At 38.0% G+C, this 19,795-nt stretch overlaps 1 protein-coding gene across 4 annotated transcripts in view; it reads left to right on the top strand.

The window, feature by feature from the left end:
- Positions 1-14,082, top strand: part of LOC744313 (putative uncharacterized protein encoded by LINC00158) — a 46,818-nt gene extending 32,736 nt beyond the window's left edge. For 3 of the 4 annotated variants that reach the window (XR_010154484.1, XR_008541478.2, XR_010154485.1), the window contains 2 exons: positions 1,933-2,168; positions 12,285-14,082. The gene's annotated coding sequence lies outside the window, so the exon portion shown is untranslated. The remainder of the gene's footprint in view (positions 1-1,932; positions 2,169-12,284) is intronic. The other variant, XM_016938440.4, reaches the window with a different exon arrangement.
- The last annotated feature ends 5,713 nt before the right edge of the window (positions 14,083-19,795 follow it).

The following is a 19,795-nucleotide window of genomic DNA, read 5'->3' as shown; positions in this document are numbered from 1 at the left end:
CCACTATCTGTATCTTACCCTCAGGCCCTCTGTGTCTGCTGCTCTTCTGTTACACTCAAGGTCCCCATGTAGACTTTTATTTAAGCCAGCAGTGTGTGGCTCTAGAACTTGAAACCATTCATTTTTAGAATACAGTGATACCTCAAGCCTAGATGAAATAACTGCTTCAATTAAATAGCGCCTTAAATGATAATTTGTGTTAACCCATATGCTATTTTAGTTTTTTAGTTGAAAATAAATTTGTATGTATTTATGGTATAAAATATGATGTTTCGAAATATGTATGCATTGTAGAATGGCTAAATCAAGCTAATTAGCATACTGATAGTAAACTTTTTTTGTGGTAAGAAAATTTAAAATCCACTCTCTTTGCTATTTTCAAGTATTCAATACATTGTTTTTAACTAGTCATCATGCTGTACAGTAGATCTCTTGAACGTATTTCCTCTGTGTAACTGAAATATTGTATCCTTTGCCCAATTCTCCCCTCTGCCCTCAACCCTGGGTAACCATCATTCTAATCTCTGCTTCCATAAGTTCGACTTTTTTAGTTCTACATTTCAGTGAGATCATGCAGTGTTTGTCTTTCTGTGCCTGGCCATATGCCCTTTCATCTATGTTGTGAGTGGCTCTCACCAAATCAACAGCGACAGATTTAAACTAGGGAAATAGATAGCCAAAAATTACATTTGCTTTAAGTTTAAATGGGCAATGAACCATACCTAAATAAAAAAATTAAAAAAAATCTTTTACACCAAGAGTGGCTACAGATATACCTAGAATAGTCAGCTCTAACACACATGGTGTTACTCAGAGTGATGTAATACCCCTTTGCTGCCTAATACATTCTTGTTGTCTTTTGACCTGTTAACAATAAACAGTATATGGCACTCACTTGTGCTGAGCACTGTTCCCCACCTCTCCTGTACCTTGACGCCTGGGGATAAACCCTGTATTCGCATATCGCGCCTTCCATACCCACCTGTAGCCTATATGCGCCAGGTAGAAGTGTTTCCATTCTCCCCTCTCCAATGGACTCTTTTCCCTGGTTTGGTAGCTACCTTTCCAAATCCCATCAGAAGATACATGTTTTATTCTGGCAAAACATATATTCTAGAACACGTCTTCAAATCTCATTAAAGGCCACTCTTTACCCCTTATGCCTTAGTCCAGTTAATACCTTCATTAATGATTTTTTAAAAATTCAATGATTAGAAACCTTTTATCCTTCTTCCAGGGAAAGACTTTAGGACTTAACCATTAGACTTCCCTCATAAATATCTCATTCCCTATGAGGCAGGCATCTAAAAGCTTATAGCTAGTTGGATTTTAATTTGAAGGTTAAATTACAAACAGATCATTCTCCCTGAAATTAGTTAAGACTCTGTTTGTATAGAATAAAAAATTAATTCTGTAAAATGGGATATTAGATTGCAATGCTTTTTAGAATATTTTATACAATTATAAGATGATTATACATCTTAAATTCAGAAACAAAAGAAATGATTTTTTAAAAATGGAATATATTCTAAGACTATTAAAAGATTACATTGCAAAATCAATCAGAAATTTCAAATATACATAAAAACAAAGATGGCTTTCAAATATCTTTCACTGGAGATTTTAAAGTAAAATAATTCTCTGAAGGAGATATATATATATTATGGAATCAATTCATTCCAAGTTTCTAAAATTTTAAAAATCCATTTAATCTCTATCTCTTCTGTGTTATAATGTAGAATGTATTCATATTCAGATTATCTCTTTAAGTGGCCTACTTGATTTAAAGGAGAAAAATATAACCTAGGCATTGCGTTGACTGAAAAGATATGGCATTTTAAATGGCATCAAGATTGCACTTTCTACAACATTTATGATTTTCCTTTTGATTTTACAGCAGCAATACTGTAAAAGGTTTAATTTATTTCTCAGATTAGCTCTTTGGAACTGAGAGATGAGATGAGGCCTGGAAAACTTCCCCCAGTACAGTCAAGTTCCTGTTGACTAATTCTGTGACCACCAGTGACAGTCTTTGAGTCCGTGAGGCAGCGTTGCGGCAGCACAGGCTTTGCTTGGAGTTGGATGGTTCGCACCCTGCTTGGCATGGTTTCTAAGAGACATCCTCTGAGTGGATGAGGGGAGAATCCAGCAGGCCTCTAGTCACACTGGTACGAATAATTTTGATGGTGGGAGATGGTGGTGTGAGTGGAGGGTCTGTGGGTGTGATGAACACCTGAATGACTCATGGGGAGAGGGGTGTTAACAGGACAGATGCCACTTGCTGTAATTTTCATATGATGTGTTTGGAAAGCCCCCTGCATGGAGGAAAGATAGATCGAGGTCCCTTTCAAAAGTGCTCCAGATGAAGAGGCATTTCCACTTTCAGAAACCCTGAGAACCCCGAAAGAACCTCTAACTAGTCATTGTACTGGAGGCCGCTCCTCTATTGCGAATACTGCTGTTCACTGTCCCTCTCAGCAAACTGTACTGCTCCTATTGCAACCTGAGTTTAGGAAGACTTAAAGCTATGTCAACTGTTTAATTATTTCTCTCCTTGGAGAAGTACCTGTGTCAGCTACCCAAGGTTAACGTCTCCACCAGGTTCATTATTTTATATTTTAAATATATTTTAAAATCAAAAGTGTTTGAAGGACTTGCTTTTTTCCCCATGATAAAGGTAATAACTCCTCTCTATAAGAAATTTGGAAAAGTAGCCTGGGCGCGGTGGCTTATGCCTGTAACCCCAGCACTTTGGGAGGCTGAGGAGGGCGGTTCACTTGAGGTGAGGAGTTTGAGACCAGCTTGGCCAACATGGTGAAACTCTGTCTCTACTAAAAATACAAAAATTAGCTGGGAGTGGTGGCAGTTGCTTGTAATCCCAGCTACTCTGGAGACTGAGGCAGGAGAATCGCTTGAATCCGGGAGGTGGAGGCTGCAGTGAGCCAAAATTGCACCACTGCACTCCAGCCTGGGAGACAGAGTAAGACTCCATTTAAAAAAAAAGAAAGAAAGAAATTTGGAAGTAAAATTATTTATAATTCCAGTCAATCAAAATAAACCATTGTTAATTTTTAATTTTTTAGATCCAAACTTTCTCATTTCACACTCTTTGCCCCATAAACACTTGTCTCACCCCTTTTGGTGTTGGGTTTTATTGTATAATTATAACTTCCTTAAGAGTTATACATGCTCACTCTTGATAACAGGTAAATGAAGACAAGTACATAGAAGCAGAAAAAATACAACCAATGTTAACATTTTGGTGTATTTCCCTAATAATGGTTAAAGAAAAAAAACTCAATGACACTTTAAAGTACTACCATACTTCAAATAAACAGGCAGTTTATCCAGGACCATTATAATATGGGGACCATTGCAGTGGGATTTTGCCGTGGGGAGAAAGATTGGGCTTAATTCCAAATACAGTATTGGCAAGAGGGAATTTATAGCCAAGGTGCAAGGCGGGAGTCATGCATGAAAAATTACTAAGAAATAACACCAGGAGTAAGCAGGATTCTGGCCAAACTGAACTAATTAGATTCTTGCTGAGGATAGACCAGGATGATCAGATATCATCTGGGGGATGGTGGAGGGTTATGATCAGATATCAAGGATGGAGGGTTCTTGCTAAAGTTAGCAGGGTTCTTCTAAAACCGTGTTTTATAAGAAAGTGCACAGATAGGCCTCGGAGAACATTCACAAGCTGGACCAAAGTCTGGTCAAGCACAGAATCTTTGTCACAATCATAATTCATAAAAAGTTTCCTTTTTAATCAAAAACTTTTAATAAATGTCACTTATGGAAGCTGAATGAGATAGAACATTTTGAGGATCCATCCAAACTATTTTTCTTTTTTCTTTTTAACATCGACACACAATAACTGTACATGTTTGTGGGGTACATATTGATATTTTGATACATATAATATATGGTGCTTAGATCAGGGTAATTAGCATATCTGTCATCAAGCATTTATCATTGCTTCATATTGGGAACATTCAATATCCTTCTTTTACTTATTTGAAACTCTATTGTTTATTATTATTCAATATAATCATCCTACAGTAGTGTAGAGCACTAGAACCTATTCCTCCTATCTAGCTTTTTAATTTTGTATCCTTTAACTTTTTAAAAACAATGTCCCCTACTTTGGGAGGCCGAGGCAGGTGGATCACCTGAGATCAGGAGTTCGAGACCAGCCTAGCCAACAAATAATAATAAAAAAAAAATTAGCCAGGCATGGTGGCGTGAGCCTGTAATCACTGCTACTTGGGAGGCTGAGGCAGGAGAACTGCTTGAACCCAGGAGGTGGAGGTTGCAGTGAGCCAAGATTGCGCCATTGCACTCTAGCCTGGGTAACAGAGCAAGACTCGGTCTCAAAAAAAAAACAAAAGGCCCCAAAGTGTTTCCAGTGTATTATTTTCTGAGGAAACAAAGCACATGGATCATCTTGGAGGAACCTGCATCCCAGAGTGGCTTCTGCATAATCCTAATTCCCCTCCTTTCCCTTCATAGGCTGTGACCTCAAACCCCACCTCCCTGTTTCTTCCAGAGAGCCCTACCTGTGACACTCTAATGAACACCTGAAAAACCTTTGTTTCATGTTGATTTTTCCTCCAAATTCCTGCAAATATAGATTTCCCCCAAATGTACAAAGATTTACAGAAAGAAATGGTAATTTGTGTTTTTTCATTTATATACTTCTATTTTATTTTTGTTTTCATTACACTCTCTGCCTTATCTGTAGTTCATTAGCAATATTCCAAAACACAAAAAATAATAATTTTTCACATATGAGTATTGAGGAACTACTAAGGGCAAGGCACATACCAGATGCATTTTCTGCTGTTGCTAAGCAATAAGACTGAGTGAGTGAGTTGTATTTATGTTATCTATTAGCAAACATTGAAAATTCCAGATTCCCCTCTGGAGTCCAGATTTGACTTCAGAATCTAGAGAACCTCATCATTGCATCATACAGCACACACAGAATAAGATGAGGGCAACAAAGATCCCATCTTCCAGCTGTTTTGGAAGAATCACAGGTGCAAAGAATTTCAAATTATAATCCTTCAGCTTAAAAGCTTTTGTTTAATTTTTCCAAATAACTGCATTTTCCCTAGACTTATTAACAAAAATTTACAGAAAAAGTGGTGTTAGTAGCTTTTCACTAACCATGATTAATGCAAGCAAAATAAGTTAATATTTTAATTACACTTGGAAAAGTAATGATTAATTGATCTAATTTTCTACACGATTAATAAAGCATTGCATCTACTATATTAACGTGATTCGAGATGTGTTTTTCCCTCCTCTTTCTCTCTACCTCTTTCTTTCCTTCCTTCTCTCCTTTCTCCCTTTCTTCTTTCTTACTTTTCTTCTCTCCTTTTTTTAACCCCATTTTCTCTTTATCCCTCTCTCCTTCCTTTCTCTTCTTGCTTCTTATTTCCCTTCTGTCCTCCTACCTTCTCTCCCTCCCATCTTCTCTTCTGCCTTTTTCCTCTCCTTCCCTTCCTTTTCCCCTCAATTTCTTCCTTTTTTATTTTGTTGTTTAGTTTTTTGAAAAGGACCTTTAAGTCATAATATTAATGTGTGCTATAAGAGAGATTTCTTACATTATTGAGAAGAGCTTGGACATTCTAAATTACCATTTCATCTATCATATTTAGCCCAGATTCAAATAAGTGTATTTCTTTTGAATAAATTTGTTTTAAAATAAGTGCATTCCAGGCTGTGCACAGTGGCTCACACCTGTAATCCCAGCCCTTTGGGAGGCCAAGGTGGGTGGATCATTTGAGGTCAGGAGTTCTAGACTAGCCTGGCCAACATGGTGAAACCCCGTCTCTACTAAAAATACAACAACTAGCCGGGAGTGGTGGCATGCACCTGTAGTCCCAGCTACTTGGGAGGCTGAAGCAGAATAGCTTGAACTTGGGAGGTGGAGGCTGCAGTGAGCCGAGATCACGCCGTTGCACTCCAGCCTGGGTGACAGACCAAAACTCCGTCTCAAAAAATAAATTAAATAAATAAATAAATAAATAAATAAATAAATGAGATAATATCATTTGTTGAGGCTGTAGTCCAAAGTCCAACTTCCAGAAATCTGTTATCAGATCTGGAAAAGGTAGAGACTTGGAGGAATCACCAGACTCTGGAGGGAAGCAATCTCTACTCAGACACAGAGAATGTTCCCCTAAAATGCCTCCCCAATTCTGGTAACCTGAGGATACCAGAAAATATCTTGTGCAAATGAGAACCAATCTGTTTGGCATGGGTGCAAGCACAGGAGAGGAAGGCCAAGTTTGCCCCAGGTACCTGAACAGGGAAATACTGAGGGTTCCTGAAAACAACAAAACAAAACAACTCAGCCATCCTCTTCTCAGAGCACTGAGATCTACAAACCAAGGACCCCAGTGGCGTGTCAGACATGACCTCTTCAATGGCTGAGACATCCCTTGGTACACTCTGGCTGCAGCACTAGTCAGAGTTCATCTTCCCGCTGCCCTGGTTTTGATTCTGTTTTCTAATCTTTTCGGCCTAGCTGAATCTATTATGGGTATTCATGTGTGATTATACTATAGCTGCTCTTTTGCTAATAGCAGACTGGCCCTGTTGATCCCTGGCAGAGTCTCTTGCTCTCGTAGCTAAAGCACTCCAAGAAATATGCACATAATTTTAAGTCAGTGGCAGTGGGAAGGGAGAAGTAGGTTTGCATTAGAGAGATCAGGAAAGTTGAGTGATCAGGATTTGGTAATAAATTGGGTGTGGCCATTACAGAAGAGAGAAGAGGCAGAGCTGAGCCTGGGTCATGGTGTTTAAACTCTTGTTTAAAGCTAAAGATACATTTTTGCCGGAAAAATCCAGGTAGGGACATTTTGCCTACAATATCAGGAGGCTCACAGAAGCTTTAGCCAAATGTTAGAAACCACTCTGTAGAGGAAAATCCTAGAGGTTGGATAGGATGACCTGAAAGATTCCTTCTGCTTCCTCAATATTTCAATAGTTATAGAACCCAAATATCGATATATTTTTGGGCCTACTGGTAGCTACAAGGAAGTCAGGAAGGGGAGCTGGTGCTTTTGTGAGGCACTAGGAAATGTAGGAGGGAAATGTATTTTGTTTTAGTCCTGGAGGTTGAAGTGCTGGGAGGGCATTCTTGGGTAGATGTTGAGTGGGTTACCAAAGGCATACTTTGAGAAAGTGTTTAGAGCATTAGATCTGCACTGTTGAATATGGTAGCCATTGGGCACATGTGGCCATTGAAGACTGTGGCTAACAAAATGTGGCTAATCCTAACTGGGATATACTGTAAGTGTAATGTGCATCCATTTCCAAGACAGTTAAAAAATGTAAAATATGTCAATTTAAGAATATTAGCTACATGTTGAAATCATAATATTTTGAATATATTCAGTTAAATAAAATATATGATTAAAATAAGTTCATCAGCTTCTCCTTACTTTTTAAATGTGGCTACTGGAAAATTTAAAAATGTGTAGTTTTTGTTTGCAGCTGACGTATTTCTGTTGGGTAGCACTGCTCAAGGTGGTGTTTGGAGGTATTATCAGGGACAACTTGGGAACATTTGAGCTCTCTGGGAAGAGGATATCCAGAGAGAAAAGCAGAAGGTTGAAAATGTACTTGTGGAGCATGTCTACATTCATAGGTCTAGAATGAAGAGGAGGAGACTGGAAAGGAGCTATGGGATAAGGCCAGAGAAGGGGAAGTAGATGACATCACAGGAATGTGGTGAAGAAGGGGCATTAGGAAAGAAATGGATAGTGATTAGGATTATGCAAAGTAATTTGACCTTTGTTCTATTGCTATTGGAGAGCATATGGAGGTTTTTTCCCCAGAAAGTAAAATGATCAAATTTAAATTTTAAGAAGATGATTTTGGCAAGAAAATAATGAACCAATTGGATTGACAGAGAAACTGAAGTTCAGGTGGATAGCTAGAAAGTCAGGGAATAATAACAACCAAAAAGCCCTTAGGCACTAGAAAGCTGAGCAGAAAAGAATTGTTTTGACTTTGAGAAAGAACTTTTTATTTTATTTTCTTGCCTTGAAAAATGAGGTGTTTTTGAACAGTGTGATTTTGGTAATTTAAAGCCTGTGTCTCTGTTTATAGAATCCAGGAAAATGGGTTGCCATAAAAATCAGTGTCACAGATGATTAAAGATGTTTTGTGTGGGAAAAATAGAAGGCTATAAAGAATCTAAAGACACAAAAGTTATAGGATTTCTAAGAAACAAAAGTCATCTTTTTGTATAATTGTCTCATGTAGAGAAAACAGAAAAGAACATTATTCCCCACCCTTAAGAACATGAAAGTAGAAAAGAATGGTTTCTAAAAAGGGTTTTCCTTGAGACTCTGCCACCATAACTTGTGACCTTTTAAGGTATTTCTAAGTATTTACAAATTGAACATACTATGTCCTAGAATGTTCTTTGAGCAGAAATTTTGGTACATAAAATTATTTATTTGGAGTTTGGTTTAAGACAAAGAACAGGTTGAAATATATGAAAGTACAAAATTCAGAGAATTAAGTGAAGATGAGCTGAATATTCTGAAGGTTGTGTTAGTCCATTTTCATACTGCTATGAAGAAATACCTGAGACTGGGTAATTTTCTTAACAAAAGAGGTTTAATGGACTCACAATTCCACATGGCTGTGGAACGGTAATGCCTCATGATCATGGCGGAAAGCGAAGGAGGAGCAAAGGCACATCTTACATGGTGGCAGGCAACAGAGCGTGTGCAGGGGAACTGCCTTTTATAAAACCATCGGATCTCGTGAGATGTATTCACTATCAGGAGAACAGCACGGGAAAAATCCACGACCATGATTAAATTACCTCCCACTGGGTCCCTCCCTTGACATGTGGGGATTATGGAAGTTACAATTCAAGATAAGATTTGGATGGGGACACAGCCAAACCATATCAAAGGTATTTGGATCCTGTTTAAATATATGTTATAAAGTCTTTGCTAGTTTAAAGGGAAAAGAGAAAAAACTGATGGCAAAAGGAAGCCAATGAAAGGGGCCATATGAGGAGACTAAACCAAAAGGAAATAGTCAATTAAAGACATTTGGAAAATTTACCTAGATGGAGTACTATAGGATTTGGACACTCTGCTGGATACTGAATACACAGGATTAGGATAAAATCAATGCTGTTGAAGAATAACTGTAATATGCAGCAGCTAACATTTATTAAGCATTTATTATATACTCATTTATATATTACAACAGCCTGACGAAGTAGGTATTATCTCAATGCTACAGATGGTGCAGTGAGATTAGGTAACTTGTCCAAGGTCACACAGGTAGACAGTGAGCCCACTATATCATGCTGTCTCCTTAAGTGTTGTTAGGGAGAAATATGATTTATTAGGCAGTGTTGGCTGAGTTATGTGTGGTAACATATGACTCCAAAAATTTTAGTAATCTATAATAGCACAGTTTTTTTGTTTGTTTGGTTTGGTTTTGGTTTTGGTTTTCTGTTTTTTGTTTTTTGTTTTCTTTTTAAATTTCATTGCAGGACACTTGCTCTGATTCATTTCTGGACTTCAGTGGAAGAAGCAGCCCTTATTTAGGATATTGTTAGTCTTTGGCAGAGGGAATACAAAGCAATGGAAGGGTGATGTGATGGCTCCAAAAGCTTCTGTTGGATGTAGAATATAAAGTTTGCTCACCTTTTTTAATCCAAAGTAAGCCATGCGGTAAGCCTGACAGTGGGGTGAGGAGTGAAATGTTCCCACTAGGGAGGGTCTTTAGAGGGCCCATACAGAGAGTTTAGGTTCTTTGTCTTTTGTTTTTGTTTGTTTTTATCGTGTGAATCTTTAGCTTTACAAGGAAGAGAATCAATGAATCGTTGGTCTGACTTCATTTCACACTGAGGAGTTAATAGTATGACCCAAAAATTTAATCCCTACACTGTCAGTTTGGGAGTGGCAGGTGGCAGAGAGTTACGCACACGGGAGACAATGCAAGGGAGGGCGCTACCTCTCATAGTGATCAGTAAGAGTAGTGAGACAGCCAAGTGGAAAGGGGTCCGCCGAGAAGCTTCAGGCAGCCTGCACACTGGGAAGAGTGAGCACTGGGGTGGAGCCACAGAAGTTTGCACCGTTTGCAGTGGGGAGGAGGCTGACCCCTCCTCTTCCCGGGTGGAAACTGGGATTCAATCTGTGAGGAGGGAAGCATGTATAGCAGGACTCTCTCTCTGCTGAGTCCGTTTCCCATTTTTTCCTTTTTGCCCCATAAATTCCATTTTTCTCACCCTTTAAAGTGTCTGTGAGCCTAATATTTCATGGCTGTGTGACAAGGACCTGGCTTTTAGGTGAACTAAGGAGAAAATCCTACAACAGTAGGACTAGGGCATAGCCAAAATCCAAACACAGCAAAATCCACTCAACCAAAATCTTTGCTAAGCAAGGCACCTGGGAAAAAAACCTGTCTCAACAGTAAGTCAGGCCACATCAGACAGAAGCTAAAGGCTGGCCTGAGTGAGAGCTGGTAGGGAAGGAGAGATGAAGCAAGGTGATAGGAAACAAGATCCGGTTAGGGCTGAAGGTCAGTTCAGCTATCAAGGGCGGGGGGAAGCCAGTCTTTGAGGAGGTCACTTCAAGCCTTGAGTTCCTTTGTCTAACCCCCTGTTCTCCTGGCTGTTTCCCATTAATTTTGGGGGAATGTGCTATGAACTGATGGGCACAGATGTGTGTAAAACAGAGACGGTTATAGACAGTCCTATTTATTCAAATGTGACAGGATGATGGACCTAGTCATATCCATAGAACCAATTATAAGCTAAACCCATGCAGGTAGTTAGGTGGAACAGACACATTTAAAAATGAAGAGCACTTTAATTCTTGAATTAATGTTAAATTCAGCCTGAATTTATTGGATAAATGTCTCATTTCATGTAAGTAAATCTAACTAAAGACTTTAACTAAATCTAACTAATAACTCTAACTAAAGCTATTTCCACAGAGATGTAAATTGTTCTTCATGAATACAATAAAAGCAAGTAATAATCGCTTTTTGGAACTTAGAACAAATTCACTTCAGGTGAAGGTTAAGCACTTGAGAATAAGACAATTATTTTTCCTTTCAAATACTAAAGAGTTGCAAAAACTCTGGTGATAAATTGGAACATTTGGGAAATGAAGGCAACAGTAAGATTTAATTTATTGCCCATGTGTAAGAATTCTAAGTTTTGCACATTCCTTGTAATCTTTTCCTATATACATGTAAAAACTGTGTAATTACATAGTTTAAAATTTCACTGTAATATAGCATGTTCCATAAATGATTTTTCAGGTTCTAGTACAGTCCTTATGATTATAATGGTTGCAAAATAGTTCACTGCATAGAGTTAACCTAATTTTATTTATTATTTTTGTTATTAAACATGTAGTTTCTTTCAGTTTATTATCATTATTAATAATACTGCAGTAAATGGCCACATGGAACCTACGTGTTTCTTTGTTTTGGATTTTTTTTCATTGCAATACATGTCCTAAATTGGGATTACTGGGTCAAAGGTTATGAAATTTTAATGACTATGCAAACTGACTTAAAAATAACTACTAATTTAACAAAAACCTGTGGGTATGTAATCCACTGAATTCTTGCTTGCTTTAGAAATTATATTTAAAGGTCACATAAATTGACTAATTAATATTGTAGAAAAAAATGATACTTTGTGTTAATTTGTGTGTCTGAATACTTGTGAGGCTAAACACTGTCCCGTAGGTTGCTTTAGCCAACAGAAGGAGTCATAATTCTTTCATTCGGTAATTGGACAAATATTTTTTGAGCGCCTACAATGTGTCAGGCAGTTTTTTTTGTTTGTTTGTTTCAGAGTACACAGCAGTGAAGTAAACAAACTCCCTTGCCCTCATGGATTTTATATTCTATGGTAAAAAAGACAATAAACACAATAAGTATTAAAATTATGTAGTATGTTAGAATAACTGCTGTAAAAAATAAAGTAAGATAAAAATAATGAGTTTGTTAGCAGAAGTTGCATTTCTAAATATGGTGGTCATTGAGAAACAAACATTTGAACAAAGACTTGAAAGAGGTGGAGTAGGTCCCATATGGTATCAGAGGAAAGTGTTGCAGCCAGGGACGTTAAGTTGTAGAAGACCCTAAGGGGACCATGTGTGAGGTGTTGCAGGAGAATCAGGGAGGCCAGTTTGGCTAGAGTGAAGTGAAATCTTTGATGTGATGAAGTGATGATCTTTGATGAAATCTAATAATGCTTATTTGTTTCATAGGAGAAAAACAAGGAGAGAAAAATCTAAACCCAGCAGAAGAGAAAGTTTAAGAAAGCGGTCGTCGCCAATACCAAAATTAGCTATGATATTCAGGAAGAAAAAAATGGAAACACGATAACCACATTCAATAAAGACCAAGGCCGGATTCCATTGGCCAGAGCTCAGCCACGCGCCACACCTGGCTAAAGAGACTCTGGCTGAAGAATTCCCTGAATATTTTAATGTAGCTCTAGGTTATAACACAGAACAACCACAAGGTGGCAGAAGAACTCCATTCTTGTAAATCTCTTAGTTGCTTCTTTATTTCATCTTCCCTATTCCATCTAATGTTCCCTGAATTTTACTATTTTGTTGGTTTGAAAATATGTGTGACTTACGTCCTTTAAAGGATTTGGTTCCTAAGGTTTTGAATAGACTGGAATATAAAACATTTATAGAAAAGAAAAATACCTACAGTATGATGTTAGTGAACTATTAATAATTAATCCAATTAAATAAAATATATTTGCTTTGGATTAATACATATTTTGTTTTGATGTTTGCTAAATAACACTAAGCATTAGGAGGTCAAATAGCCACAACGAACATTTTCATATTATTTAATAAGCCAGTTTCAAGGCATACATGCTAAATTTGTTCTTAAGGAAAAGTTGAATTTTTGCTTTCATGAAATTACAAACTCTAAGGCAATTTTACACGTGTAAATCCAATGTGTTCTGAAGTTTAAAGTGTCAAAGGCTGTTGGATTTAAACAGATCTTGTATGACTCTCTGTTTCATCTCTTCAGAGGTTGATAGTAAGCAACTTTGGCAGCAACTCACAGCTTCTGCTGTAACATGAGGCTAATAATGACGACTTTATAAGGTTGTTGCAAAGAGTCAGGGATGCCACAAGCAACGTTCTTTATATATGCAGAATTTTAAAAATAAAGTAAATAAAAATATTCCTTCCTCTATTCCCAATTTTTCTAACATTATTTGCAACTGGTGTTTTAATGCAAGACCAAAGGCTAAAATATACATGTAGCTAGCAGAATCAAAACCTAGATCAGATGTTCAAAAGCATCATGCTGCTAAAAGATTTCAGAGTCTAAAACCTGTGCTCACTGTTCTGAAACATCTTTCCACTTCCTGTTTAAAAAAAACCATGATATTCTTTGAAGCTCATTTTTTGGGCTTCATGTGTTGTAATTATACATTTGTTATATAGGGTATATGATGACTTACGCTCTAAGGTGTTATTCAGTACATTGTAGAAAAAGGAGAATAAAGAATGTTGTTTGTCAGTAGGCAGCTCTGTCCTCTTTATCCTTGACTGTAATTTACTAAAGAGCTGACAAAATTACAGCACAGGCAGCAATTCACCATATTACCCTGCAGACAGCCAAGAGACTGACATTGAGACGATGCGTTTTAACTTGGGTCCATGTAAGGAACCTGATGGGGTTATATGAATTCTTTTCTGTACTATGAAAAAATGAAGTTGCTTATAAGAAGGAGGTACAAAAGTGTGTACTCTGCGCAAGGCTACTGATAAAGATGCTACAGGGATGCGTGGAAACCCAATATGTAACACTGAAATGGCTTTTGATTCATTTGTATTTGGTCTCAGACAAGAAAATAGATTAAGAAAAGGTCTGAAAAAATGGAGCACTAGGAAAAATGATAGGAAATTTTGTGTTGTTGACTAACAGTTATCTAATATGAAATACACGTTTGTAATATTTTGACATATATGATTTAATACAACTATATTTTGTAATAAATATCTTTAATTCTAAGGATTGAAAATCTTAAAAGGATCTCAATTTTATAGTTATAGCTGTTTTGTTTCAATAGGCTGATGGACTTGAAATTCCAGGTTTCTTAAACATATTCGATGAACTTGAAAAGCAGGGGGAGATACTTTCAGATGGCCTTGAATGGGAGTGGGGGGACCCTGGATTTCACTGGACACCTCTTTCTTCCTTTCTTCTCTGTAGTTTGGGACCTCTTCTTCTCAACTAGTCAGCAATTATAAGAATGAAAATTACCAGCCGGGCGCGATGGCTCACGCCTGTAATCCCAGCCCTTTGGGAGGCCAAGGCGGGGGGATCACGAGGTCAGAAGATCGAGACCATCCTGGCTAACACGGTGAAACCCCATCTCTACTAAAAAATACAAAAAATCAGCCGGGCATGGTGGTGGGCGCCTGTAGTCCCAGCTACTCAGGAGGCTGAGGCAGGAGAATGGCATGAATCCGGGAGGCTTATGTTGCAGTGACTGCACTCCAGCCTGGGCGACAGAGCGAGACTCTGTCTCAAAAAAAAAAAAAAAAAAAAAAGAATGAAAATTACCTTAGCAGCTATTCAGAGTAGGTCCAAAAGATAATCAAATAAAGAAGATTTCAATATTCTCAAGGTGGAAGAGACAATGTCTTTGCATCTGCAGTTGGAAAGCCTGGAGTAATCTCCTTCCACTGTGGAAATCCCTTCTGTCCTCAAGGTCTCGAGCATATGATACCTTCATGATGAGTTTCCTGACTCCTGGAGTTAAAACGTTCCTTCCCTTGCCTGCACTCACGTAGTCATTAGTTTATCAGGTGTTACATCCTCAAACAGAGCTGCTAGGCCACGTGTACTCTTTACATACAGCCTCTGACGTTGGCTAATGACTACTGGGCTGGCATTTTTCTCAATTCTTAAGAAAAACCAAAACCAGTTTGGTTTTCTTTTTAAGTAGTGGTAAAATAGACATCATGTAAAATCTACTATTCTAACCATTTTTAAGTGTACAATTCAATGGCATTAAGTACACTCACATTATTATGTAATTATCACTACTCAACAGTTTTTTGTGTGGATTTTTCAGGGTTTTCTAAATATATAATCCTATCATCTGTGAACAGAGATAAATTTAATTCTTCATTTCCAATTTTATTTCCTTTTTTAGAACTTCTAATATTATGTTGAATAGAAGTCAGAAAAAAATGTATGATTATACTTCTATGAAGCACTTAGAAGTCAAATTCATAGAGCTAGGAAGTAGAATAGTCTACGAAGGGCTTCGGAGAGGGGTAATGAGAGTTATGGTTTAACGGGTACAGTTTCAGTTTGTGTTGATGAAAACATTTTGGGCATGGAATATGAGCTTTTGTCTTAGGTTCTGATTTCAGAGAAAAATGGCCAATATATGCTGCTTTTGTTTTGCTCATGGCTAGAAAACTGGGGTCTGGGAACCAAGGGATGGAAGTGGGATTGGCCTTTTTCACTATCACTTCCAGCGATACACTTTGGGAGAATATTCATCTTCACAGCCTTAGGATCTTCCAGAATAAAATGTCTGGTTTCTCACGGGTATAACACACCTATGGGAGGACACAGTAAGAGTTCCAGTGAATGAAGCTACTCTACCCCTGGTCACTCTTGAATCCCCAAATCAGAGGATCAGTAGGCAAAAAGGGGGTGTTCTATATTGGTAGGATAATTGAGTCTGATTATTGCATGAGGACTGATGTTGCATCATGGTATCTGGTAGGAGTAGCTCTGGAATTTGGAAATTCACTGGGTTATCTTTCGATGCCTCCATGTTCATTGACAACTATAAATGAGAAATTGAGCAACCTTTGCCCAACCAAGACAAGACAAATAAAAACTAAGGTTTCTCAAGGATGAAGGTCTAGGTTATCCAACCAGAAAAGCCTCGAGCTGCCAAAATACTGGTCAAGGCAAACTGAAAATAGATGATGAAGAAGATTGATGGTGGATATTAGTTATGGCCTCAGGTTGATGACAGCAGCAGGGACTGGTCCATCATTCCTTTATACTATGCTGTTGTAGACACCGGGGTTGGTTGGAGATTGAAGAGGCCTCTGTAACACTTGGGACTTAAGAGAAGCCATGCCAGACTGCTGCTTTTTGTCTTATATTGAAGGGAAATATCCACGCTTGAGTATTCTACTTGATTTTTTAAAAAATAGCAAAGTTATCATTAAATCATTGCTTGTTATGAAATCCAGCCATTGTCAGCTATGAGAGTTGCTGGGGTAGGGCGTGTTTGAGTATGTATGTGTCTGTTTCCTTTGCTCTATTTCAGTTCTAACCCTTGAATTGCTAATTGGGGGAGGGAATGGCCTCTTTTTAGATTGTCCTTGTTTTGACTTATCTGCCAAGGCAAAAGAATGTCAGAGGGTTTGCCACACAGTCCCGCAGGGACCCCTGCACTTTGCCAGGATTTTTGTATCAAATACTTTGTTTGGCCAAATTTAGAGAATAGTTTAAAGGGGGAAAAGGCTTGCATGTGATATGTCTAAATATTATGTTAGAATACTTTTAAATAATATGCTGTGATTGGAATCTTTCTTCCTGAAGGTTGCGGAGCATGCTGAGAGAGTGCAGCTGTGTCTCTGCTCTCTGCATTCTTGGGCAGGCATCACTGTTTGTCTCCTCATACAGAGGGCTGAATGCACTATTTCACACTGATGCCACATTTTTAAATCTAAATATGATTAACATGTTTTAGGGTGTTTATCAAATAATTCACTTTTTTTGCAGATATTAAATGCTAAGATATTAAAAAAAGAGCAAGAGAGAAGGCATGCCACAGACTGTGTAATACTAGAGGAGGACTGTATTGGACACAGTACCACCTTTTATTCCATATACTTCTGTGACAACCAGGTCTATGCAGGATTTGACTAGCTCTGTACAGATACCATCTGATGGAGTTTTCACCTGGTACCTTACCATGAACCTCTGACTTTTGTTATAGGCTTTTCTGGAGCATCGGCATTGGATGTTCTTGGAAGCTTGCTCACCTCTCATGAGTGTGCAATCTGAGCACTGGAGGAGATAATGCCGTGTGAAGGATAAAAACCAATTGATAAATGGCTTCTTCTTTCTTTCCCCAGGCAGATAGTTTTGAGATATATTCCATAAGAGTCCTTCAAAGAGTCCAGGAGATCAAAACCCAATCACCAATTTGAAAAATCATTCTCATATTGAATTTGTCTCGTACCTTGTTCTACTTTCTTTCATTCCTGCTCTCTAGGATAATCACTTCCCAAATAGAGTGCTCCACCTAAGACTTTGTCTCAGGATCTTTTTTTAGGGATCACAGGTTAAGACACAGCAGAACCATCATATGAGCTAATTTTGATGAAAAAAACAATCTTTGGAGGAGACTTCTGGTTCCAAAATGGCAACATAGAAGCAAACTGGCCTTACTTTTCCCCATAGAATACCAAAAACAAATATGCAGTACGAAGATTATCACCAGCAATATCTCAGAACTCAAATATGAGGCTGAGATGTTCCTGGGGCCACAGAGAAGTGAAAAAACTCTAAGAAAACAGTAAGAGAATTGGACCTTCATATTCATGACATCCATCCTCCCATCTGCCCAACACCAAGCATGTGGAAAATTTTCCCAACTCACAGTTTCTATACTGGAAAAAGTGAGATCAAGGTGATAATAAGCTTCTCCATAATCCTGGGTTCTTTGGCAGGGTAACTGTCCCTGCCTCAACCCACAGGAAGCATTGGGAGTACCTGAAGGGAGAAATATCCTCGAAGACAGTTAGAGACAAAGAGGAGAGGCTGGACTACTGTTCTTAGCCCAGGAAGCTCTGCTCTGCAACTTGGTCAAAGAGATGGCAAATCAGAGTGGCTGTTCAGCAGCATCAAACTGTAAAAGGTTTGTTCCACAGGTCACTGGGCGTGAATCTTTAGGCACAGGCACCCTTCTAATACTATTAAGTATCTCCTTTGTGACCTCTCTCATTTGAGATGGCAGCACTCTGATTGTTTCCTAGAATCAAGGGAGACTTGGGTGTAAGACACCATCTAGTACTGAAAAGAAGCAGTGACCAAGCAGAGGAAAAAGAAAATCAACAGAGAAATTACAAAGCATCTCTAAGCAAACATATCCAATAAAAACCCGAACAACTTAGACAAAAAGACTAGAATAAATAATAAATCCTTCAATGCAAAGGCATAGACATATATCCACAAGAAACAATAGCAAATAGGGAACCATCATTTCTCCAAAGGAACAAAGCCAGGATCCAGCAACTGACTCTAACTAGATGCTGATATGTGATCACTCTGACCAAGAATTCAAAATAGCAGTTTTAGAGAAACTCAGTGATCTCCAGGATAACACAGAAAAACAATTCAGAAATTTACCAGAGAGACTTAATAAAGAGATTGAACTAATAAAAACAAACAGACAGAAATCTTGGAACTGGGAAATACATTTGCTGAATCAAAAATTCGTTAGAAGCAGCAGAATGGCTTAAGCAGAGGAAAGAATCAGTGAGTTCAAAGATAGGCTATTTGAAAATACACAGACGAGAAAAAAGAAAAAGGATATAAAGAAATAATCACCAAAAAGAAATCGAAATTTAACTTAAAAGACTAAACCTAAGAATTATTGGTGTTCAAGAGGGAGTTGAGCAAGAGCAGAGTGGAAAACTTATTTAAATACACAATAACAGAAAACCCTCCAAAACTAAATAAAGAGGAAAATATCTAAGTACAGGAAGGTCAGAGAACACCAAATAGGTGTCTGACCTAAATAAGACTACCAAAAGTCATATTATGATCAAACTTTCAAATGTCAAGGATAGAGAGAATCCTGAAAGCAGAGAAGCAAATAACGTATAAAGGAGCTCCAATTTGCCTAACAAACCTGTCAGTGAAAATCATACAGGCTGTGAGGGAGTGGAACAATATTTTTTAAATAACTTTTATTTTAGGTTTTGGGGTACATCTGAAGGTTTGTTACATAGGTAAACTCATGTCACAAGGGTTTGTTGTGCGGATTATTTCATCACCCGGGTACTAAGCCCAGTGCCCAGTAGTCTTCTTTTCTGCTCCTCTCCCTTCTCCCGCCCTCCATCCTCAAGTAGACCCTGGTGTCTGTTATTCCCTTCTTTGTGTTCATGAGTTCTCATCATTTAGCTCCCACTTACAAGTGAGAACATGGAGTATTTGGTTTCCTGTTTCTGCATTAGTTTGCCTAGGATAATAGCCTCCAGCTCCTTCAGTGTTCACACAAAAGACATTAACTCATTCTTTTTTACGGCTGCATAGTATTCTGTGGTGTATATGTACCACATTTTCTTTATCCAAACTGTTGTGGTTGGGCATTTAGGTTGATTCCACATCTTTGCTATTGTGAATAGTGCGGCAATGAACATTCACATGTATGTGTCTTTATGGTAGAATGATGTATATGCTTCTGGGTATAAACCCAGTAATGGAATTGCTGCGTCCAATGGTGGTTCTGCTTTTAGTTCTTTGAGGAATCACCATACTGCTTTCCACAATAGTTGAACTAATTTACACTCCTACCAATAGTGTATAAGTGTTCCTTTTTGTCCACATCCTTGACAGCATCTATAGTTTTTTGACTTTTTAATAATAGCCATTCTGACTGGTGTGAGGTGATATCTCATTGTGGTTTTGATTTATATTTCTTTAATGATCAGGGATAGTGAGATTTTCTTCATATGCTTGTTGGCTGCATATA

Source organism: Pan troglodytes, chromosome 22 (genome assembly GCF_028858775.2).
Source record: "Pan troglodytes isolate AG18354 chromosome 22, NHGRI_mPanTro3-v2.0_pri, whole genome shotgun sequence".
NCBI classification, from domain to species: domain Eukaryota; kingdom Metazoa; phylum Chordata; class Mammalia; order Primates; family Hominidae; genus Pan; species Pan troglodytes.
This window is presented reverse-complemented; position numbering and strand designations above follow the sequence as displayed.